A 25,292-nucleotide genomic window follows, 5' to 3' on the forward strand; every position below is an offset into this window, starting at 1 on the left:
GAAATCTTCAGTGTCAGCATTCGTGTTCAACTGTACTCAGCATTTTCACCCAGTATGTAAGTAACTTTCTTTCCATTCTTATGTTGATAAGGAGCCTACAGTCTGGATGGAGCAGAAGAAAAGGTCTGTATCCGCTCAGACTAAATGTGGTCACCAGTCATGAAGAATGCTGACTGTGTCCATTCCCAGTCAGCTCCTTGCGCCTGGCAAAAAAAGACACTGGACACCTCAGGCTGCAAGGACTTCAAGGCAGTGACTACATCATGCACTTGTCACTTGATCCATGAGCTGCCACAGTCCCCAGCTGGCTGTGTTAAAATGCTCCACCTCCCTACTGAGTTGTTAGTCCCTCGAAGGCAGGGACTCCCTCATATTCCTCTGCAGTTCCCGTGGTGCACCATGTTGATTTTCCATCAGTCAGATTTCAGTGGGGAAAGCAGAAACACTGTGAGTATTACAGGACGTATTAGGCAGTTACGGGAGAAGCTGGGGAAGTAGGGATGCCTAAAGGGAATTAGAGTACCAGTTACTAACCAGTTCTCTTGTAGCACTGGTGTGAATGAACCAAAGTTTGCCAATAGGGGCAGCCAGGCACATCCAGTTGCTGGAATGGGACTGTGAAAGCAGAGTTGGTAGAGAAGTCCATGGAAAACTATTGTCTTTGCATCTGGGAATGGGCCTGGGGCCACTGGACCAACTGTCAGAAAGAATTGCTGGAGAGAGTCCAATGGTGGTTGCCAGGGTCTGGGGGTAGACATTAGTTAAAAGGTACAAAGTTTCATTATACAAGATGAATAAGTCTTAGAGATCTCCTGTACAGCAAAGTGCCTACTATTACCAATATTGTACTGTATACTTAGAAACTGGCTAAGAAATTAGATCTTATTTAATGTTTTAATAACACGAAATATCACACAAAGCAACAACAATAATATCAATAATAAAATGAAGAGGGTGGGAGGAAACTTTTGGAGGTGATGGACATGTTTATGGCCTAGATTGTGGTGATGTTTTCATGGGTATTTACTTATCTCTATGCTCATTAAGTAGTGTATATTAAATATGTAAAGATTTTTGTGTCAATCATACCTCACTGAAGTGGTGGAAGAAAGAAGGGGAAAAAGGAAGAAAGAGACTTGCTGGACATGGAATGGGAAAGAGCAAGGACACACTGGAACCCACCAGCACTTCTCTGTCTGTCTGTCACCGCATGAAACCCCAATGACCTTCACAAAGTAGTGGCTGTTGCTTTACTTCCACCTTCCAAATCTTGCCCCTATTTCCCTTTGGGCCAACTCTCACCCAGAACCATAGAGAGAAGGGGATTCTGTGAAACCATTCCAGCTAAACCAAGTAGACACAATACAGTACAAAATCATCACAGATATGCAATAGTCCCTCTGAATTCATCTGGTCAGTTTCTAACATCATTGAGAAAGTTCTGATCTAGAGTCAGGAGATGAGTCTGGTCATGGTTCTACCTCTAAAAATGTGCCCTTAGTCAAGTTGCTTAACCTCTCTGCCTGGTAGGTCCTCAGAGAGGGAAAGGAAAAATGATTCATTGCCTCCTAGAAAGTCCATGCAGAGGTGAGGGAGTTAGAATGTTAGCAGTGAGCTCTGATAACTTCCATCCAAAGTTTCTAAAGGATACTAGGTTCTGCAACATTATTTCTCTCAGGTTTTGCTAGTGTGCATTTAAAGCATGTCTATTTAGAGTTGAGTCTTCTGGCTAAAGCATGGATTTGAAAATCAGAAATTCTAGCTATTTTTTCTCTAACTGTAATCTTGGCGTGCTATGAAGTTTGGAGCAAGTCATTAAACCATTTGCTGTCAACATTTACTTATGTGCAGAATGGGGATAATAACATTCCAAGAACAGCAATTGCCCACTAGTTCAGTCCCTAAAAGAAATGAAGCCCCGGCAAAGCTACTGTAAGCTTTACCAGATCAGTGTTCTACAAAATTTCCAGGGCTTGCTCTGTTATCTTCTTCTTGGGGCAGTAAATAAGATTGTTCCAGAGTTTATGAAGCTAGCAAACCTGTCCCGTTTCACCTCAAGCAGAAGCTACAGGGTTTGCTTCCTTTAATGATGTAATATCAAACACAGACAAACTGGTTCCAGTCTGATCATCTGCAGAGCAATAAAGAGTGTCCTGCTTTGCTCTGTCCACAGGATGTGGTGACAGGGAGCCGCAGAAAGATGGAGGAGGTGGATTCAGGCCAGGGTGGAGGAAGCAGTCTCCAACCCGAGCAGATGACCCTCTCCCGGGACCAACTAGTTTCTACAGAGGAGTGGGGAGCCCTGCCAGAGACCCCCCTCCAGAGACCACAGCTCTGAAGAACATAAAACACAAACTGTGCCCCTTGGATGTGGAAGATTAACTTCATGGCAAACAGAGGGTTAGGAAGAGAATGCACAATAATATATCCCCCCACATTTTTCATGAGCAATGTGTCCCTTCCTAGGTCTGGGTACTTTAGTGCCTACCCTTAATAATTACTATCTGGGGCATTAAACGTTTCAGCTCTTTCTCCCTGGCATCCATAGTGTCAACCAGAACCCATTAACGAATGTAAACATATGACATTTGAACACGAAGTCATGCTTCTTACCCTCACAGGTAGAGCTCAGAGTAGCATTTTTCACCCTCAGCTTCCCACTGTTAGCAAGTTTGTTTATAAAGGTGAAGCCCTGGGAATCCCCTAGCGGTCCAGTGGTTAGGACTCTGCGCTTTCACTGCCGAGGACATGGGTTCGATCCCTGGTGAGGGAACTAACATCCTCCAAGCCTCGTGGCCTAAAATAAAATAAAATAAAATAAAACAAAATAAAGTAAAATAAAATAGGTGAAGCCTTGTACTACACCATGCACATTCTCCCCCAGGTCTCTGTAATCCAGGGGCATGTTTCAGCAAGTTGGCTTATGGACAGTAAGTGAGGTCTGAATATTTATATATAGAGTCGAGGATGAACACATTTTGGTACTTTAAAAGCCCAGTATAAAAACCGCAGTAAGAATATAATCAGTTCTGAAGTCCTTTATTAGTTTCCCCCTTTCTTAATTGGAAGACTTTCATGTGACTTATAGTGTTTGGGTCCTGTGTCATGTTTGTTATGTTTATATAGTAACCAAAAACCCCGGATAAATATTTATGTAGTTACAAAACTTTTAACAGGCCCCAAACTTGGAAAAATCCAAAAGAAAGCAAAACTCTCCATTTGGGGCAGTTGTAAATCCCCTGTTGTCAACGTGACTTGGACATTGGAAGGGAAAGAGTAAGCCGAATGGCTCCCATATGTTTGCGGAGAACAGCCTTTGGGGGTGGGGGTAGAAGAGAGAAGAGAGGAAGGGCTGCCATGGATGGTCTGCACTGAGTGTCCCAATAGTCTGGTAACGGGCAGAGCATCGTTTTGCACTTGTCAGCTGTTGCCCGGTGGACGCCTGCGTGATAAATGAATAATGGGCGCCACCGGGCTCTTCTTACACTAAAAAATTCAGTGCATATGGTCCTGGCCAGTTCTCTATCCCATCCTGTCTTTTGGTCATTATGGAAGTACATTTGTTCCCTGGGCCATAAAAAAGAATATTACAGCTTTTAGAAGAGAATTGAGGCCAACAACTTAGAGACCGTGTCTTTAGGGACATGATATAAAGAACTCATATCTGAACCCTGGATGCAGGGTCACTGAGAAAAGTACTTGGGCTCAGTGGGGCAGGGGTGTAGAGAAAAAGAAGAATCTAACAAGGATTGTTCCTTTGAATCCATAAAGACCCAAATGTGCACATTTTAAACTTGTAATCGTCTGAGAAATTTTACAAAAGAGAGAAAGTAAGTCGAGGATGCTCCCAGGCATGTATACATTACAAAGCGGCTGTGGGCTGACAGTAATTTGGGGCCAGTGATCTATAAAATAGTAATACTAACTGTACTGACCTCACAAGGTTGCTGTGAGAAATAAATGCAGCAATATAGAAGCTGCTCAGCACAACACAGGCACAAATAAGGGGTAATCCCTGTTCACTATTAGTAGTATTATTATCATTACTCAACTTGGAGATACTGCTTCACTATCCGTACTGCAAGGAAAGAGTTCCTACTAGACATACTTAGCTGAAACGACTGGAAAATTTGAGCAGAAAGTCTTCACAAAGGACTTGGACTTGGAGGAAGGATGTTTAAGGCTCTGTTCCCCGAAAGCTCTAGCTTAGGGGCGTAGACAGTCTCTCCCTACCCAGGAGAGAAACCCTACCCTCACTGTGGCTAAGTTAGCAGAAGGCTGGCCTCCTAGGAATGGAGGCTTTCAGGGCCTTTTGGTCCTTGAATAGTTCAAAGCATTTCTGGAAGCTTTGCTACGGGGCAAGGAACGCTTGGAGAACCTTGAAATAGCTCTGCTAGGGCTGATGGCCAACAGCTGCGGCCATAGCAGTTGCTGTGTCCCACGTCACTGCACCTGACCCCAGGCATGGGGATCCCTGACAAATGGCCATGAGAATCTCAGTTTTTATCCATCTGGAAGTCAGGGGGAGGTAAAAGGGAGCCAAGTCCTGGTCCCCAACACTGGCACCCTGTCAACACCGTCGCATCCCCCTCCGGTTACCTCTCTCCTTGCCATGGGATCCCAGGCTTTGGAGCTACACGGGGAATATTCTTTTATCCTGTTTTCAGGACAAATTTTCTTTCACTTTGAAATTCAGGTAAATTTCCCATCAGGTGCTATCTGAATAAGGTTTCGAACACTGAATATGATTTGAGCAGGAATAATGATGCAAATTGCCATTTATTAAGCATCTCCTATATGCCTCTGAGTATTGTAGATGCTTTATATATATTATTTCACTTAATCTTACAAGTTTTACCTCCAATACCAAGGTTATACAACTAGTGAGTGGCAAAGGCAGAATCAACTCATCTTTCTCCTCTGTAGAAAATTACCTGGTTTTTCAAGGAGCTTTTTTACTTCTTAAAAATGGTTTATAAATCTTCTGGTTATAAAAATAATATATGTTCATATTAGGAAATTCAGAAAATATGAGCTGCATAAAAAAGTAGGAATTCTACTACCCCATATAACTGCTGTTAACTTTAATTTTTTTTTCTAACTTATTTTTCTGGATATGTATTTATAGTATTTCCCCTTTTCCAAAATTGGGATCTTGAAACATTTTAGGCTTTCCAAAGATTTTTAAACTTCCTTGAAATACCAGGAAGCCTGTTTTACCCAGTGAAGCAACTATGGACTTCTGAAGTTCAAATATAATTCAGAAAACTGACCACACAGTTTCTAGGAGGTGACTAAATTTGGCAAAATGCCTTTTTCCACCCTGATAGAGGCTTTAAGTGCCTGGTCATTTGCTTTTCTGGCAGTAGGGACCACTCTTCAGTGTAACCAATGGCTATTAGTGTCATTAGAAGTTCTGAAACCTTTTTAGGCATTAATCATGCTCCGGAGGTTATAAAAATTTAGTGACTGAAAATGAACATACATTAAAGTCTTCAGCTGCTGCCTCAAGGTCATAGGGATTTCAGCTTCAGACTCTTAATTTGGAGTTTCAGCCAGACCCTCATTATAAGCCAAGGAGACTTCATTATGCACATATTTTAGTATTTTAGATTTTCAGTTGGCCTCCCCAATATTGTAGTATGTGTTCCTTTAAAACGTCTCTCCTTTGATAGATAGCCCTTCATGGGGTCCTTTTGTGGGCATGATGGATTATACTCTGGTTTGATTCTATCTTTGCCATGAGATACCAACCAGTAGCATTCTTCCTACTTTGATCAAATAGAATTATTTTTAGTAGAAGATGCTTTGCTTGAAAGACAGTTTATAATCTTAAAAAGCCCTTTACATTGTAGACATAATGGGTTTCTTGACAGCATGTGGCTAGAATTGCAATGCCTTCTCTGCCCAGAAGACTACCTTTGAATTGACCCTTTCTGCTCACGTATGTCTGTAAAGATAAATGAATCGCTTTGGTGCCAAATATAGTAACTGTAGCATCCATCATTTGTGACAACCGCTTCCTAACTTCATCCCTGAATGTTGTACAGACCATTCTTATTGGTCCTCCCCAGAACTCAACGGTGCCAAAGGAAGGGATCAGCAGGCAGCAGTAGCAGGCCGGAGGCTGTACATTCCCATAACTTCTACATGCTGCTTTGCACAACCCCGTCCAGTATTTTTACATATTCCCTTAATACATGGAATGCACCATCTATTTCACTGGAGCCTGCTGGATAAATATGGAAAAAATGTGGGAGCTATGTCATGAACCACAATGGGTTTGCGTTCTGTGTAATTTGAAGACAAGATTCCTTTGCTGTGTGTCACTGACCTCCTATATTACCACTGTCGCCCAATATTTCGTAACCATCAATTCTTTGCCAGTGCCCACATGCAAAGACGCGTTTGTATTAAAAAATAAATGAGAACAGCACATTCTGATGTGGTGTTGTATATCAGCATTTTCCACCCTAAGCCTCAGTGCCTGCCCTTCCCCTTTTAGGAAACAAAGGATACAGGGCAGAGCTACTTATCCTGTTACAGCTCCCGGTGAGAAGGGTGACGGGATGTCAGAAATAAAAGAAAAGCCTTTTTTCCTTTGAAATATCTAAATGTCCAAAGATGGGAACAGCCACGGGGAGGAGGAGGAGGAGAATACTGTGCTATGCAGTTTGATCTTATTCTGTGGACCATCCATTTCCAGTTGGAAAGCTCAATTATTTTCAACAGCAAGAATCAAAAAACCAGACTAACAGCGGCTTCAACATATAGAGCTTTATTTTTCTCACAGAATGAGGAGACCGGAAGTGGGCGGTCCAGGCCGAGTCATCCAAGACTCAGGTTTTCCTTTCTGCTCCACCAAAATTACAAGTTGGATTTCTTCCTTGTGCTTGTTGCCTCATGGTGGCAAGGTAGCTGCAGCACCTCTGGAACTCATTTTTAAGGTAGGAAGAGGAGGGGCAGGGCTACACTAACCAGATGGTTTCCTTTTACCTGGAAAGCAAAAGGTTTCCCGGACCGCCCAGCGGATTTCTGCTGTCTTCTCATTGGTCAGAACAGGGTCACGTGGTCACTCTCAATAGGCTTGGAAAATGAGGTTGAGCTGGGAGTACTGCTGATGTGAACTATATGTAAGTGGTTGCGTTAGTGCAGAAGAGGGAGGTGCAGTTTAGTCACATACCTCACATGCCTGCTCTCCTTAAGATGCTACTTAGAGGATGGCGCGGCTGAGGAAAAGGTGCAGAGGTAGAATATACTGACCTCTTTGGAGATGTGACTGTCCCTATGATGTGTTCTTCCAGGCATGGGCTTCACAATAACCCTTGCTACCTGCGAACAGTCCTAAACTTTTTGTCCATATGTGGAATTTTCTGTAATTGTTGTTAATTCCCCGTTTCAATTATTATCAAAACTCATTGTGTTTAAATTGATGGAAAAGTATTGATGAGTGTTCTTTTAAAAAGGTTTATCTGACCATTTTACTCACCTGCTTATAACTCTTACAGAGCTTCCCATACTCTTAAGATAAAACGTAAAACCCTTGGCATGACCTTTAGAGACCTGCAGGACAGTCCCTCTTTATTTCATCAGCCTTCTATGTGTCTCTCTGCCTCAGGGCCCTTGCATATGCACTTTCTTCTGCCCAGAAGCCTTTTTTCCCACTCTGAGCTTTGCACCGCTGCTTATTGTTCTGCTCTAAGATTGAAGATTCTCTAGAGAAACATTCCTTAACATGTCAGGCTAGCTTGGGGCACCCTGCTATGAACTCCAAGTACTCTAATCTTCCTCTTAGTGTTTATCGAAAAAAAAACCTAATTAATTTGCAGTGAGTTGTTCCAGGTCTGCTTCCCCTGCTAGAATGTTAGCTTTGAGAAGGCCCTAATGTTCTTGTTTACTGCCTCTGGTTTATTGCCTGCTGTGTAGTAAGCACTTCACGAATATTACTGAATGAATGAAATGAAATTCTAAAAGCATAAAACTGGTTTTGCTGATAATACACGCTTGCGCTACTCAAAATATAGTCCTCAAACTGGTGCTAATCTTCAAACTGTTCCTTGTTAATCTACCACAAGTATAGAAATTGAAAGTCAGTGTTTAGAAACTTTGATAGCAATTTAGAAAGTGTTGTCACTCAATGGTTTGGAAATTTAAAGAAATAAAATAAAGCTAGTCCTTCAACACAGATGGTTTGAGAAGCTCTGTTATAGGTTACATACTACAAACTGTCATTACACTAGTAAAAGGCAAGCATTTCTAAAGCTGGAGGCACACTACTATATATAAAATGGATAACCAACAAGGACCTACTGTATAGCACAGGGAACTATACTCAATGTTTTGTAATAACCTATAAGGGGAAAGAATCTGAAAAAAAAATAGATATGTATGTATATATAACTGAATCATTTTGCTGTACACCTGAAGCTAACACAATATTGTAAATCAACTATATTTCACTTTTAAAAACTAAAAAATTAAAAAAAAAATAAAGCTGCAGGAGCTCCACAGCCACTCCCAGTGGCCATCAGAAGCTGGCAGATCAGCATGAAATGCCAGCAACAGGGAGGCCATACAGCCCCACCTCCACCTCCTGAGGGAAACCCAGTCTCCCTAACAGCACAGCAAGGTATTTAACTTTGGACACATTCTTTCATCATTTGTGCCTCAGTTTCCTCATGTGTAAATAAGGATAATAACCGAACCTAATTCACAGGGATATTGTGAAAGATTAAGCAGGGCAATTATATGCCAAGCTTTTGGATACACTTACATGAGTATCTGATGTTATTATTACTTGCAATACATGAGAAAGACTTTTTGCAAAAACAAGAGAGGATTTTTTAAAAATAAAACATGGTTTGGATTAAAATAACACTTGGGATATAAAAGCACACTGAACAGAGATTGATATCAAACACTGAGAACAAACAGCCTGCTGGGAGGATGTGAGGCTGTGAGTGCCTGAGGCAGGCTGAGACCGGGCTCTGACCTCAGATCAAAGAAAATATTTGCACAGCAGAGCTGGCATATTCGTGCATGGTTCCTATATAGGAAAACTCACAGACCAAACAGTCAGAGGAGGAGGGATGAGTACATGTTTTTTTACTCTAATATTCTTCTCCAACTCAGGGTAGATGAATTCTGTCTATCACAAGGGCTGCATCCTCTTAGTTGAAGGCTTTAGTGTAAAATGCAAGTACAACTTTTGGTTACATTTTAAGCTCCTGTCAGTCATTTACACTTTAGTGTGAAGAAAAAATCTGAACGGAGCTTGGATGGGAGCCCTGTGCTCATGTCTTCCCCTAACCTGGCCCTTGCTCCCTAAGCCACCCCCTGCAAATCCTGCCCTACACAGTGTAGCCTTGTTCACAGCTTTGAGTTGAACACTTCCTTGGCTGTCCAGCCTCACTGTTCTCCCTGATAGGAAGTACAGGCTGTGCCACGAAATTTAACACTTGTTTATATTCTGCCATCCACTGTTCCACGCTGTTTCAGGGCGTTTATATTAATCACATCGCCAAGTTCAGGGACCACATTTTTTTTAAAATTTTTTATTTATTTACTTTATTTATTGTCTGTGTTGGGTCTTCATTGCTGACACATGGGCTTTCTCTAGTTGCGGAGAGCAGGGACTACTCTTCATTGTGGTGCACGGGCTCCTCATTGTTCTGGCTTCTCTTGTTGCGGAGCATGGGCTGTAGACCCGTGAGCTTCAGTATTTGTGGCACACGGGCTCAATAGTTGTGGCGCACGGGCTTAGTTGCTTTGCAGTATGTGGGATCTTCCTGGAGCAGGGCTTGAACCTGTGTCCCCTGCATTGGCAGGCGGATTCTTAACCACTGTGCCACCTAGGAAACCCCAAGGACCACATCTTACACTTTGGGTCATCCCCTCCTCCCTCAGCACAGGCATGCACACAGAATAGTCCTCAATAAACTCTTGCTGGATCACGAGGAAGGTGAGGCAGAAAACCTGGGACATCTGTGTCAATAAAGTGTAGGGTTAAGCCTTGGATTTGGGGCTGGAGAAGGTCGTTGTGAACTTAAAGAGTGCATTTTCAGTGGGAAACTGAAGTGGGGGGCAAGGAGGAAGGAGCAAGAGGGTGGTGAAAACAGTGGAGGCAAGAAATGTAATAGAAAGTCTTTTTTTTTTCCTAAGTCTTTTTTGCTGCCTCCTTCCTCTTTATTTTTTTCTTTCAGTTTTATTGAGATAGAATTGACGCATAGCACTGTACAGGTTTAAGGTGTACAGCATAATGACTTGACTTACATATACTGTATTGTGAAATGATTGCCACAATAAGTTTAGTTATCCATCATCTCATATGGATACAAAAAAAAGTTGTTTTTGTTTTTTTTCTTGGTGAGGAGAACTTTAAGGATTTACTCCCTTAGAAACTTTCAAATATAGCACACAACAATGTTAGCTAAAGTCATCATGGTGCACATTACATAGTACTTATCTATCTTATAACTGGAAGTTTCCTTTTGACCACCTTCCTCCAAGTCCCTCACCCCCCGCCTCTGGTAACCACAATGTGGTCTCTTTTTGTATATATATGTATTTTTAATTCCATATGTAAGAGAGAACATACAGTATTTGTCTTTCTTTAACTCATTTCACTAGCATGAATGCCCTCAAGGTCCATTCACATTTGTCCCTAATGTCAAGTTTTCATTCTGTTTTATGGCTGAATAATATTCCATTGTATCTATATACCACAGCTTCTTTATCCATCTGTCCATTGATGGACACTTCAGTTGTTTCCATATTTTGGCTATTGTAAATAATGCCACAGTGAACATGGGATGCAAATATCTTTTCAAATTAGTGTTTTCATTTTCTTCAGATAAATGCCCAGAAATGGGATTGCTGGATCACATGATCAAATTTTGATCAATTAAAATCAAAATTTTTAATTATTTGAGGCATTTCCATGCTGTTTTACATGGTGGCTGTACCAATTTACATTCCTACCAGCAGTGCGCAAGAGTTCCAATTTCTCCTCTCTCGCCAACACTTGTTATTTCCTGTCTTTTTGATGATAGAAAGTCCCTTTTTAAAAAAGTTTGTCAGTAAAGGCAATTGGAGGAGGTCGTTAGGAAGGACGTTTTCGAGAGAGAAGAGACCTGAGCTTGTGTGTATGCAGGAAGGAATGACACCACAGAGAGGAAGTATTTGTAGGTGAAGAGAGAAGGGAGAGAGTTGGCGAATTACAGTCTCCAAAAGGCATGGGATCAAGGGTCCCAATAGAGGGATTAACCTTAGTTAGAAGGAGGGACCCCTGCTCTTCTGAGACAGAGGGGAAGGAAAAGTGGGTAAGTGAGGACACAGAAATGCTGAGAGGTGGGAAAGCAAATGGATGAGGGAAGGAACTTGCAGACGTGACCTTCTTAAAAAAGCAAGAATCTAGGTTCTCTTCCAAGGAAGGGCAGCCCACCTCTTCTTACCTCTATCCCAGAGTTTGGGGCTTGATAACAGTGGAAAGACCATTTGGAGCAGGTGCTGGAATATCAGCAAAGAGGTGCTTAAAAAGAGTACTCAGCAACTCTGAGGACCCTGCTTTAACTGGCTGCCACAGATATGCATCAGACCCAGTGGGTCACTAATCCATCCGGCAGTTCTTTGTCTGGTACCTATCTTCTGCCTGTCTTACTTAAAGCCTTAGGGATATAGCCGTGAACAAGGAGATTCCGCCCTCTTCTCGAGGATTTTGTAGACTGGAGGGGAGACAGACAGGCACATAGGTAGTCTGTGACACAATGCAGGGAACGTTACGATAGGGGTAAATATGGGGGCTGTGCGGAGATGACCCCAATCTTAATAGAGGACTAAAGGCTGTGAAGATTATTCCAGCCACGGGGAGTGGCAGGATAAAAGGCCCAAAGACAAGAAAGAGCCCTGCATTTTTGAAAACTGAAAGTGGAGCAACAGTGCCTGGAGGCAAAAGAAGGTGACCAGAGAGCAAGTCAGGGAGGTGGGAGGGGCCAGATCTCGAGGAGCCCAACCTGTCCCTCCAGGCCCCACCCAACTTGTCTGGAGTCTGGGTTTTATCCGGCAGGGAGGGAGGGAAATTGGAAACAGAGGCCAGTTAAGAGAGTAGTGACAGTGGAAATGAACAGAAGTGAAAAGATGTGAGGGGTTTATAGGAGGAATAATTGGCGAGGCTTGTTAATTGATTGGATAAGGGAGAAATGAAGGAAGATGCTCCAGTTTCTAGCTTAGGCAACTGGATAGCGAGTGGTGCCACTCACTGAAAGAGGGAAACAGGAGGTAAAGCTAGCTTATGGGGAAAGATGATAAGCTTATTTTTGAACATATGGTCTTTGCGAGGCCTATGGGAAATGTAAGTGGAGAGGGCAATGCATAGTGTGTGCATCTGGAGCCCAGATGAGAGGACTGGAGGCACTAAATTATTGGTCTTCAGCATTGGATGATAAAGGAGGCCATGGCGTCATTGGGTTGAACCAAGGGAGAGGGGAGAGTAAGAAAAGAAGCAGACTGTTGAGGCTAGAATAGAAGAGAATATAACCACATAGAGGAGGGCGGAGGCTGAAAAACCCACAGAGAAAGAGGAACTCACACAGGAGACTGACAAGGGAAAAAAGTAGGAGGCAGAGATGAAAGAGTGTGATGTTATGAAGTCAAGGGAAGAAAAGGCATTTCAAGGAAGGGACCATCAACAATGTCAGAAGTTGAGGAGAAGTCAGGGAAGAAAAGACTCAAGATTGGCTGTTGGGTCTCACAGCGGCAGAAAGATTTTAGTGATCTTGGTAAGACTGGCTTGGGGGAGTGGTGGCGGGTGGATACAGAGAGACAGGGAGAAAGGAAAGACAGTGAGAGGGTCCACTGTTTAAAGAAGTTAAGTAGAGGAAAAAAATGACAGATGGAGGGGCATGTGGGGTCAAGGAAAGGTTTTCATTTCATTGCCATTTTTAAAAATTGGAGTAAATTGAATTTTTAAAAATGCTGATGAGTAGGAGCCTGTACAAGGAACGCTGAAGAAACAGAGAGAGTGAATAACTGATGGAAATGGAGTTCCTGAGGAGGCAAGATGGGATAGAACTCAGAGCACTGAGGAAAGCCTTGGACTAATGCTCACAATTACAGGAACTTTCTTGTGTCAGGCCCTCTGCTGACCTTTTTATGTCCATTATCTCGTTTAATGCCCACAGCAACCCAATGAAATAGGTACTAGTATTACCCCAATTTTTAAACGGGAACCGGTTTTTCACTGGGGACCACACAATTGCATCAGTTAGTGTCACAGCTAGTAAGTGGTGGAGCTGGGACTTCAGTCTCATCAGGAGTGAAAGAGGAGAAGATGGACTCAGGTGCAGGCAGATTTGGTGACTGGAAACTGCGGGCATTGTCTTCTGTCTCTGTGCACTAGGAGGTGGGGGGAAGGGCAGTGGAATGGCCAGAGGGAAGGGAGAGGGTGCCTGCAGTTTTGAGCTGTGTGACAGATAAGCAGCTGACAGGCCCACATCTCCAGCAGCTCCTAGCAGCCAGGGAGCAGAAGCAGAGGCGGTGGCCACACACGACTGGGGACTGGTTCTCACTTGTCTCTCCCTGTTTTTACCTTTCAGACCTGAGGGAGGACCTACCTTGGAGGTGTACGAGCTGGAATGCCAACGTGGAAAGAAAGGGGCAGGAATCTCTGGTTACCTGCCGGTGCTAATACATGTCAGAACAATAGTCTTGCTGGGGCCTGGAAAATCGTGGTGCAATGCCCATGTCATTACCATCCCTGTAATTTTTCATTGGCTTTTGGAGCAACTTTGTAATTTGTATGGAATTTCATTTTTGAGGTACCAAATCTCAGGAGCATAACAGTTTTTAGTTTTCAAATGTTTCATTCATTTCATCATTCACTTACTCATTCCACAGATATCGATTGAGAGGCAGTGGTGGCCAACACATCCATTTTCCCTGTCTTCCAAAGCCAGGGAAACAGATTTATGTTAACTAGAGTGTAGGTCCCACAAGGTCAAAGACTTTATTTGTTCCCTGCTGTATTCGTACGTGCCTGGAATGTAATAGATGCTCAATAAACAGGTGTTGGATGCAGAAGCACCAAAGGAATTTAAGCTTAAGCCCCTCACTTGCACTGGCCCCTTCCAAGGCTCTGGGAGGGACCCTACTATGTGCTTTCATGGTTATATGTTTTTATTAAAATTTCAAAAGAAAGATATTTTAACTAGTTAAGACCTCTGTCTTTACTCCAACCTCCTCTCCATCACCTCTCCCTCTTGTCAAGGGATATTGGAAAGGCTGTGGGCATTTGGGGATCCAGCTAAAAGGAAATTGCGTTGGACATACATTTAGCATGGGAGGTGGGGGACACAGTTATATGTGTAGAGTTATTGCTAGCTGTCCCAGTATAGGAATGGCTTCCTGGAATACTCCCACTACCCACTCTGAAGATTCGCCTGGCATGTCATAAAGGAGCAGGGTCAGATGTGGTGTCACAAAAATGAGCATGTCTTGGGCTCCTGGCACTGGAAGTTCGTGAGTGGTAGAGAAAGAAGATCTTCCTCAAAGAGGACCTCCAAAATTGTCTCAGGCCCCAAAATGTGAATCTGCCCTGGGCTGAATAAATGGGTGAAGCTAAGGCCTCTCAGGTTGAGAAATAATCAGCTCCTACTTTACTTTTCTCTAACACTTACAGAAAATAGAGTTTCATTCAAAGCTCATTTTTGGTCCCGGGGAATACATCAAACCCTTCTAGTAAATGGTTCGTCTTCCTAAATGATGCTCTTGTGAGACTTCTCTCCAAAGGGCAGCTAGCTTCCAGTCACATCTTCAGAGCTGATACAGCCATCAAATTCTAATTCCCTATATATAATAGCCAAGTAAATATTGTCACTGTCAAGTTCTTTGTACCAATTGCTTTACAAACACAGTCATTACACCTTAGCTCATGGTTATATTAGTAGATTCCTGGTGGTGTTCATTCATTTATTCCTTCATTCATTCATCCAGTAAATCTATTGAGTCTTTACTATGAGTCAGGCGTTGAGGGTAAAACATTAAACAAGACACAGTCCCCTTCTTCGAAGAGCTTTTAGTCTAGTGGGGGAGTGAGATATTTAAACAGGCAATGACAGTCCATGATCTGCACTAGGACGGAGGCGGCGATGAGTGCAGCATTTTCGGAGCCCTTGGGTGGAGCGCCTAACTCTGGAGGCGAGTCAGGGAAAGCTCCTTGGAAAAGCTGAGTCAACTGCTTGGCAGGGATGTGGAAGCACTGGGTGGGAGGGTGAACCAGATCAAAGGTTCCCAAGTCAGGCTGATCAGCACAACCACCTGGGGCATCTCTACGACTTGCAGGCCCGCCCCAGACCTACTGGCCCAGAATTTCAGTGGCGTGAACCTCGGGAATCTGTCTTTTAAAAAAATTCATCCCTGGTGGTGTTTTTGATCAACCAGATCTGGCGAAGTGGATGACCTTTGTGACTGTCGGGGGATAAAAAGGCCTGCAAGAACCGGGAAGGTCCTATGGCGGAGGCGGCATGAGAAGGAGGGGCTGAGGATGGAGAAAGGTGGAGGGGATGTTCCAGGCAAGGAAACCAAAGCCTCCTAGATGGGCTGTTTGAACGGATCTAAGGCCCCTTTAGAAGTCACTCAGCATGGCTGGCAGTTTGCACTGTTGCCGGCTAACTCAGGCTCTGAAAGCTGTTTAACAACCTGATAGAGGGCACAGAGCCAGGTGGTGTGTCTTGCAGGGAACAGGTATGTGAGTGCCTGTGCTGTGAGCAGGAAGCAGAAGGCTCAGGCTGCCCTGTGACCCTGCAGGGACTTCCCATCCCCCCAAGGATGGCCCTAGTCCAACCTCCAATTCCCCAGTTCAAGAGGTAGCTCCCTTGCACAGCAAAGGAAACTATAAACAAGAGGAAAAGACAGCCCTCAGAGTGGGAGAAAATATTTGCGAACGAATCAACAGACAAAGGATTAATCTCCAAAATAAACAGTTCATGCAGCTCAACATCAAGAAAACAAACAACCCAATCAAAAAATGGGCAGAAGACCTAAATAGGCATTTCTCCAAAGAAGACATACAGATGGCCAACAGACACATGAAAAGATGCTCAGCATCACTAACATTAGAGAAATGCAAATCAAAACTACAATGAGGTATCACCTCACACCGGTTAGACTGGGCATCATCAGAAAATCTACAAACAGTAAATGCTGGAGAGGGTGTGGAGAAAAGCGAACCCTCTTGCACTGTTGGTGGAAGTGTAAATTGATACAGCCACTGTGGAGAACAGTATGGAGCTTCCTTGAAAAACTAAAAATAGAACTACCATATGACCCAGGAATCCCACTATTGGGCATCTACCCAGAGAACACCATAATTCACAAAAACACATGTACCCCAATGTTCATTACAACACTATTTACAATAGCCAGGTCACAGAAGCAACCTAAATGTCCATCGGCAGATGAATGCATAAAGAAGATGTGGTACATATATACAATGGAATATTAGCCGTAAAAAGGAACGAAATTGGGACATTTGCAGAGACATAGATGGACCTAGAGACTGTCATACAGAGTGAAGTGAGTCAGAAAGAGAAAAACAAATATCATATATTAACACATGCGAAATATAGAAAAATGGTACAGATCAGCTGGTTTGCAAAACAGAAATAGAGACACAGATGTAGAGAATAAACATATGGACATCAAAGGGGGAAAGCAGGGAGGATTGAGGTGGGGTGAATTGGGAAATTGGGATTGCCATATATACATTACTAATAAGAAAAAAAAGTCAAATTGTATGCTTTAAATATATACAGTTTATTGTATGTCAATTATATCTGAATAAAGTGCTTTAAAAAAAAGAGGTAGCTCCTTGTGTCATTTAACTTTAAAAAACAAAAACAAAAACTTTACTTAGATGTAATTCATATACCGTAAAATTCAACCTTTTATTGTACAATTCAGTGGTTTTTAGTATATTCATAGAATTATGCAACCATCACCACTACCTAATTTTTGAACATTTTCATCACCCCTGAAAGAAACTTGAACGCGTTAGGAGTCACTTCTCATCCCTTCCTCGCTGACCCTTATCCCTCTTCCCATCCCCTAGCCACCGCCAATCTGCTTTCTCTCTATAAACGTGTCTATTCTGTATATTTCATATAAATGGAGTCATACCATATGTGGCCTTTTCATAGTATGTTTTTAAGGCTCATCCATGTTTTAGTATGTATTGGTACTTCATTCCTTTTGATGGCTCAAGAATATTCCATCGTGTGGATTTTGTTTATCCATTCATCAGTCAGCAGACGTTTGGATTGTTTCTACCTTTCAAATATTAAGAATAATGCTGCTATGAACGTTTGTGTATCAGTTTTTGTGTAAACACAGGTTTTCAATTCTCTTGGGTATATACTTAAGAGTAGAATTCGTGGGTCATATGGTAACTCTATGTTTAACTTTTTGAGGAACTGCCACATTGTTTTCCAAAGCAGTTGCCCCATTTTATGTTCCCACATGTAGCAGGATTCTAATTCTCCACATCCTCCCCAATGCTTGCTTTTTTTCCTTGTTTTCATTATAGCTTCATCCAAAGGTGAATTGGTACCTCATTGTGGTTTCGATTTGCATCTCTATTATGACTAATGATGTTGAGCATCTTTTCATGTGCTTATCAGCCATTTGTATATTTTCTTTGGAGAAATGTCTATTCAAATTTATGCCCTTTTTTAAACTGAGTTGTCTTTTATTGTCAAGTTGTAAGAGTTCCTCATATTTTCTAGATATAAGTCCCTTATCAGATGTATGATTTGAAAATATTTTTGCCCACCCTGTGGGCCATCTTTTCACTTTCTTGATGGCATCCTTTGAAACACAAAAGTTTTTACTTTTGATGAAGTCCAATTTGCCTATTTTTTCCTTTGTCACTTGTGCTTATGGTGTCATACTTAAGAAACCATTGCCTAGGACTTCCCTGATGACTCAGTGGTTAAGAATCCACCTGCCAATGCTGGGGACACCAGTTTGAGCCCTGATCCGGGAAGATCCCACATGCCGCGGAGCAACTAAGCCCGTGTGTCACAACTACTAAGCCCATGTGCTGCAACTACTGAAGCCCGTGTGCCTAGAGCCTGCGCTCTGCAACAAGAGAGGCCGCAGCAGTGAGAAGCCCACGCACCACAGTGAAGGGTAGCCCTGCCACTTGCCGCCCACATGCAGCAACAAGGACCCAATCCAGCCAATAAAGAAATTTAAAAAATAAAATAAATTTTTTTTAAAAATTAAGAAATCATTGTCTGATCCAAGGTCTTGAAGATTTATTTCTATGTTTTGTTCTAAGAGTTTCATAGTTTAGCTCTTACATTTAGATGTATGATTCACTTTGAATTAATTTTTATATGGTGTGATATAGGGGGTCAACTTCATTCTTTCGCATGAGGATGTCCAGTTGTCCTTATACCATTTGTTGGAAATACTATTTTTTTCCCTCTTGAATACTTGGCACTCTTCTTGAAAATCAATTAACACTATATGAGGGTGTATTTCTGGACTCTTTATTCTATTCCATTGGTCTATATCTCTGTCCTTATGCCAGTACCACACTGTCTTGACCTTTGTAGTAAATTTTGGAAATCAGGAAGTATGAGTCCTCCAACTTTTTTCTTTTTCAAGATTGTTTTGGCTATTCTGGGTCCCTTGGATTTCCATATGAATTTTAGGATCAGCTTGTTAATTTCTGCAAAAAAAGGAAGCTGGGATTTTGATAGGGATAGCATTGAAGTAATTTAATCTTTCTTTTTAGGAGTTTATTTATTTATTTATTTATTTATTTATGGCTGCATTGGGTCTTTGTTGCTGCACGTGAGCTTTCTCTAGTTGCGGAGAGCAGGGGCTACTCATCATTGCGGTACGCAGGCTTCTCATTGTGGTGGCTCCTCTTGTTGCGGAGCACGGGCTCTAGGTGCGCAGGCTGCAGTAATTGCAGCACACAGGCTCAGTAGTTGTGGCTTGTGGGCTCTAGAGTGCAGGCTCAGTAGTTGTGGCACACGGACTTAGCTGCTCCGTGGCATGTGAGATCTTCCTGGCCCAGGGCTTGAACCCGTGTCCCCTGCATTGGCAGGCAGTTTCCTAACCACTGCGCCACCAAGAAAGTCCCTGTCATTTATTCTTAGTTTCATGAAATCACTGACACGTCAGGGAGGGGCACAGGCATTTATTATCTACTTGACAGATAGGAAAACTGAGACCAGAACAGTGCATCTTAAAAATCTCTCAGTCTGACAAGGCTGCTTTCAACAGTAGAACAGATACCTCCTAACCCTCATGATGCCAGTCTTCTCTGCTCTTCTCTGTTAATTTTCAAATAAATATTTACTGAGTGCTTGCTCTGTGCCAGGCACAGTTCTAGATACTCAAAAACTTAGAGGTCAGGCTTAAGAAAGGACCAGTTGAAATTTGCCATCAAACCAATTGTTCTTTTTGATACAGAGAGATGATGTCTATTAGAAAATTTCATGCTCTTTTCCATACAGAAAATCCCAACTAAATTCTCTTAATTCAATAATTTACCATTTTTTCCTGATTGCAAAATTAAATGTGCTCCTCATAGAAAGTTTGGGAAATACAAAAATTCAGAAGAACAAAATAAAAATTACCCATAATCCCACCAGTCAGAGAAAATCACTATTACCATGTTGGTCTAAGACACTAAACTCTATAATAATAGATAACATTGTGGTTACTGTGTCTGGCCTATTTAAATACTTCACTCAGTTTAATCCTCACAATAACCCAACGAGTTAGGTATTTCTTTACTTGTTCTTTTGTTTAATAAATATTTTTTTCAACCCCTGTCATGTTGTTGTTTGGTCCTAACCTAGGTGCTCAGGATACAAAGATAGACTATGGAGAAGTGGCATGGGTTGCCTCCCTGAGTAAGTAAATAGAATAGTCAGGTCTATTCATCTATTTATCATAATTATAGTAGATGCTGTCTAGTTACCCCCTCAGGACTGAAGACTTTTCCCCCAGCTGCTGGGAGCGTTGGCAGCCTTCAGCTGTCAGTCTTTTTTGGAAATTGCCTTGGATGAAGAAAGTCCTCTTACCCAAGATCACTCTGGCTTCTGGGGCAGCCTGCACCCAATGATTGGTTAATGTGTTCAAAGACCTGCCCCCTTGCCCCAACTTGACACTACTCCAAAGGGTCACTCCAGCTGTAGATCCGCATGTGGGCCTGGCTGCGGCTGCATTGTGGTCCAACCAACTTCTCCTTGTACGTAGTCCTGCCCCTTCACATCCCATCCACGGGGTGTTGACATCAAGAGAGCTTCCCAGCACACTTCTTCTGTGCTGATACCTGCCTCAGGATCTGCTTCCCTGGGAATTCTACCTATGACTATTGGTACCAGCAGCGGTTGAAGAAAGAAAGTGCTAAGATGGGATTTTGGAATTAGATCACTCACCATGCAGCTGACATTAAGGACCCTATTGGTGTCAGTAGGTGGAGTACAGGTAGGCCCAGTACAAGGTAGCAGTGAACTACGACCTTGTTAGAACTTTCACTGATGGTAAACTGGGATAATATTCTGATGGAAGGGAATGTGCTAGTGGGTGTGATATATCAGGTGTTTGAGAAATATGGGGAAAATAATAACTACAAGGACAGTGGAATTAGAATAATTAACATTTTGTAATATTGAGAAATACTAATTAGCAGTTAAAACCGCAGTGTGGGGACTTCTCTGGTGGCGCAGTTGTTAAGAATCTACCTGCCAATGCAGGTGACATGGGTTCAAGCCCTGGACCAGGATGATTCCACATGATGTGGAGCAGCTAAGCCTGTGTGCCACAACTACTGAGCCTACACTCTAGAGCCGATGAGCCACAACTACTGAAGCCCACGCGCCTAGAGCCTGTGCTCTGCAACAAGAGAAGCCACTGCAATGAAAAGCCTGCACACTGCAACAAAGAGTAGCCTCCGCTCGCCATAACTAGAGAAAGCCTGCATGCAGCAACAAAGACCCAACACAGCCAATAAATAAATAAATAAAATTTATCAATTAAAATAAACAACAACAAACACAGTGTGAAAGCCAGAGGACTTCCCTGAGAGCATATAAGAGATGCTCACCTGTGCCTGGAGGGCAAGGAAAGCAGAGGAGCAGGTCCGAGACTTAATCACAAGAGTCACAGAGCACCAAAGATGGTCAAACTCCCAACCTAGACAGGACAGAGCCCTGATTGGGAAAGACTGGGACCTTGACACGTGGGATGTGAATAACTGAATTGATTTACCTCAAAACATTGAATTTCCAGGTTACCTGAACCCTCTGAGCCTGCAGAAGTGGCCTGCCTCTCCCCATGAAGGGCTGGCACTGCCCCTTTGCTTAGAGAGGATGCAGGGGACTCTTCCCTGCAGGACACACACCTTCTATAGAATCTGTCACTATCTTCCCTCCTGACCATTAGGCCAACACCTAAGGTAATGCCACAGCATAACCTGGACAGAGACAAGCTGGGCCTGATAAGGTAGGAAAGGGCTCCTACTCCAGCTGCCGAACCTACCAACATATACCAGGAGCTGCTGCGAGAGTACCAGGGGACTACATTCTGAAGGCATGGGATCAACAGGGGCAACACAGAAAGTTGGAAAGAGAGAGATTTTCAATTTGGGAGCAGTCTTTCAGGACATAGGATTTAATGCCGTGGCAAGATTCCAGAGTAAGAGTGGGAACATGCTGTTAGGATGGTTCTTAGAAGCCTGGAAAAAATGATGGCCCACACTAAGTGAGGTAGAAATGCGAGAATAGCCATGGCAGAAGATGAAAGATGGGAATAAAAGGCTCAGAGAAGTAGGCACTAGAATTGATATGCTATGTGCAACAGAAAAGCCTGCCAGGTGGCTGTGTCCCATAGGAAGTCCTGGAGGATACCTCAAAACGTAAGAAGTGTGCTGGTGAGTGTGAGAGGGGCACCAGTGTCACTAAGAGTCTATAGGCCAAGGCTAACAGTAGGAGATGCTGTTACAGAACCCGGCTCACTAATGATAATGGAGACGATAGGTCCCTGAAACAACGGGGACCAGATGTGGTAGCTCACCCTCAGTAGCCAGGTGGATGCAATTGTCATAATGAGCAGCAAGGCTGGAGAGGCAGCCAGGGGACCCTGGCCCTCGGAGCGCTGTGGAGATGGCTGATGGAACACAGCAGAAGCCATTGGGCAAAAGCGTTCTGCTCCTTCTCAGGATCAGTAATCCAAGGACAGCAGCCCCAATAAAAAGCCATGATCTTTTGCTTAGTTTCCAGAAAGGAACTAGTTATCAGACCTAGAACTCATGGATTGAAAGAAAGTTCAGGTCCCCAGTAGGAAGTACCCTGCAACACCGTGATGATGTACATGGAGGCATTTCCCAAATCTTTTCCAGAAGGGAATGGTGGCTACTTGTTCGGGTAGTCAGATACTGAGAAAAGGGAATACTCCCTCAAGGACTGTTGGGCATGGGGTCTGAGTTGAGACCCTGATACCTGAAGTATCATCATGAGACCCGTGTTAGAGTGGGTGCATATGGCAGCCAGTTAGTAAGTGGAGGCTGGCCCAGTGTGCCAACTGGGTCCATGGGCCCACCAGATGGTCATTTCTCTAGTCTCTAGATGGACATGTCTTGGTTCATTGGTCTATGGAATCAAAGCTATTAAGTGGAAAGGCCTTCGAAACTCCCTTTCTTGCACCGCTCCTGCCCCCACGAGCCAAGATAGTAAATCAAAAACAATAGCACATCCCAGGGAGGATAACAATTCATAGAAAGTAATTACAGAAGTAATTCAGAGTCCTAAGGAGTATAGGGCTGGTGGTCCCCATCATGTCTCCATTTAATCATTAGTCTGCACCCTGCAAAAGTCAGACAGATCCTGGAGGATGACAAGAAGCAATAGCCCCATCTGCAGCTGCTATGCCAGATGTGATATCTTTGCTAGAGCAAATCAGCATATCCACAGGTACATAATATGTGACCAGCGCACCAATGAGTGAGTGCATTTATTTCTGTCCCTACCAGAAAGAGAATCAACAGTGGATTCACTTGGAACACATAACATATATATTTACCATCTTGCCTCAGGGTTCTGTTAATGCTCCCACTCTTGGCATAATGTAGAGACCTAGACTGGCCAGATATTGGTGACATTATGCCCATTAGACCAGCTGAGCAAGAAGTGACTAGTGCATTAGAGACCTCTGTGACGCATGCATTCCAGAGAGTGGGAGAAAAACCTCATGAAGATTCAGATGTCTCATGTCAGTAACATTCTTAAGGGTCTAGTGGTCTGGGGCATGCGGAGACATCTTCCCTCCAAAGTAGAGGATACATTATTGGCTTTTACATTTCCCACCACAAAGAAGGAAATCCAACACCTGGTAAGCCTTTCTGAGTTTTGTAGTTTTACATATTCCAAACCTGGAAACATCACTTCAAACCCATCAATTGAAAGTCTGTCAACTTTAAGTGGGGCCGAGAGCAGGAAAGGGCTCTGCAGAGAATGTCCAGACTGCAGTGCAAGCAGTCCTGCTGCTTGGGCCATATGATCTGGCACACACTATGTTCCTAGAGGTATCAGTGGTAGAGAAAGATGTCATGTGGAATTTATGACAAGTCCCGATGGGAGAATCACAATGCAGATCCCCAGGGTTCTGGAGCGAGGCCATGCCATCTGCCGTAGAGAATTAAATACCTTTCTAGAAAGCTCCTGGCATGTGATTAGGCCCTAATAGAGACAGACATCCGACCATGGGACAACAACTGGCCAGACAACCAGAACTGCTCAGCATGAGCCGGGTTCTGTCAGAGCCGTTGGAATCATAAGGTCAGGCAGTCCCAGAAGGAGTCCATCATAAGATGGCAATGCTACATCCAGGGTTAACCATGAGCAGGACTGATGGGTACAAATGATCTACATAGTTGGTGACCCAGACGTACATGCCACCCATCACTGCTGCACCAGCCCCCGTCCCTCAGCTCACTCCCACAGCTCATGTGGATCCCTGGAAAACAGGTGATGACCAGCTAACAGAGGAGGGAAAATCCTCAGTGTGATTCATGGATAGGTTATCTTGACATGTGGGTGTGAACTGAAAATGAATGGTAGCTGTGCTACAGTACCATTCATGGATGATCTCAAAACACAAAGGAAGCAGAAATCCTCTCAATGCCCAGACCATCAGGCACTGAACCTGTCATCCAATTTGCGTGAAAAAAAAGAAGTGGCTTGGGTTTTGGAATAAATAAAAACTCATGGGCAGTGGTGAATGGCTTGGTCAGTGGCCTTGAAAGAGAAAGAGTTGAAGATTAGGACAAGGAAGTCTGTGGTGGAGACACTTGGATGGACGTTTGGGAGCCAGCATGCAGTGTAAAGGTCATTGGCTAGCATGTTAATGCCTATGAGATAGTACTCACCAGAGAAGAACTAAACAACCAGGTAACAAAAATGACTCAACCAGCTGAAGTCAACCCACCTCTGTCGTATGGGCTGGCACACTGGGTGCGTGAGTAGAGTAGCCGTATGGGAAGGACAGAGGCTGTGCACGAGCCCAACAGTGTAGGCTTCCCTCACCAAGGCTGATCTAGCTGCTGGGCTGTGTGTCTGACCTGCCAGCCACAGAGACCTACTCTGAGTCTTTTCTTTGCTATCATCCCTTGAGGAAACCAACCAGCTACCTTGCGAGGAGTAGCAATCAAATTTTTTAAATAGAAAAACTAGCAGAAAATATAATATTAGATCTGTGCAGGAATGACAATTTTCATGACTTTAAAGAAAGAGAAGCTATCAGTGAGGAAAAGATGAACAGATTTGAATATTTTAAAGCTTTAAACTTCTGTGCCAATGAAGACAACAGACTGGGAAAATTTGCATTACATTATGACACATAAATGATTATGTGTTATGACTTTAATATATAGCTTACTCAATGTACAAGAAAAGGGCTGGGACCCTAATAGATAAATGTAGAATATAACAACTACCATTTATTGAATATTTTTCTATGCTCACATAGATTTACAAAATCAAATTGTACTGATTGTTTTGCATATAAAATGTTTTGTAAACAGCTTTTCTCATGTAATAGCACAGAATATGTTACTAACTAGTCTTCTAGAACATAGTTTTCAGTAGTTGCAAAGTATATTTCATTGGTGAGAAAGTACAACTCTAAAGTTTTCTTTCTTTCTTTTTCTTCCTTCCTTTCTTTCTTTTTCTTCCTTCCTTCCTTCCTTCCTTCCTTCCTTCCTTCCTTCCTTCCTTCCT

The 25,292-nt window shown here is 43.1% G+C and overlaps 1 long non-coding RNA gene across 1 annotated transcript; it reads left to right on the plus strand.

Annotated features, from left to right (window-relative positions):
• Positions 1–6,510: 6,510 nt before the first annotated feature.
• LOC130849248 (uncharacterized) lies at positions 6,511–14,088 on the plus strand. Its single transcript, XR_009052712.1, has 2 exons — positions 6,511–6,947; positions 13,593–14,088. It is a non-coding gene; the product is annotated as an uncharacterized LOC130849248 (long non-coding RNA).
• The last annotated feature ends 11,204 nt before the right edge of the window (positions 14,089–25,292 follow it).

This window comes from Hippopotamus amphibius, chromosome 3 (assembly GCF_030028045.1).
Source record: "Hippopotamus amphibius kiboko isolate mHipAmp2 chromosome 3, mHipAmp2.hap2, whole genome shotgun sequence".
Classification (NCBI taxonomy): Eukaryota; Metazoa; Chordata; class Mammalia; order Artiodactyla; family Hippopotamidae; genus Hippopotamus; species Hippopotamus amphibius.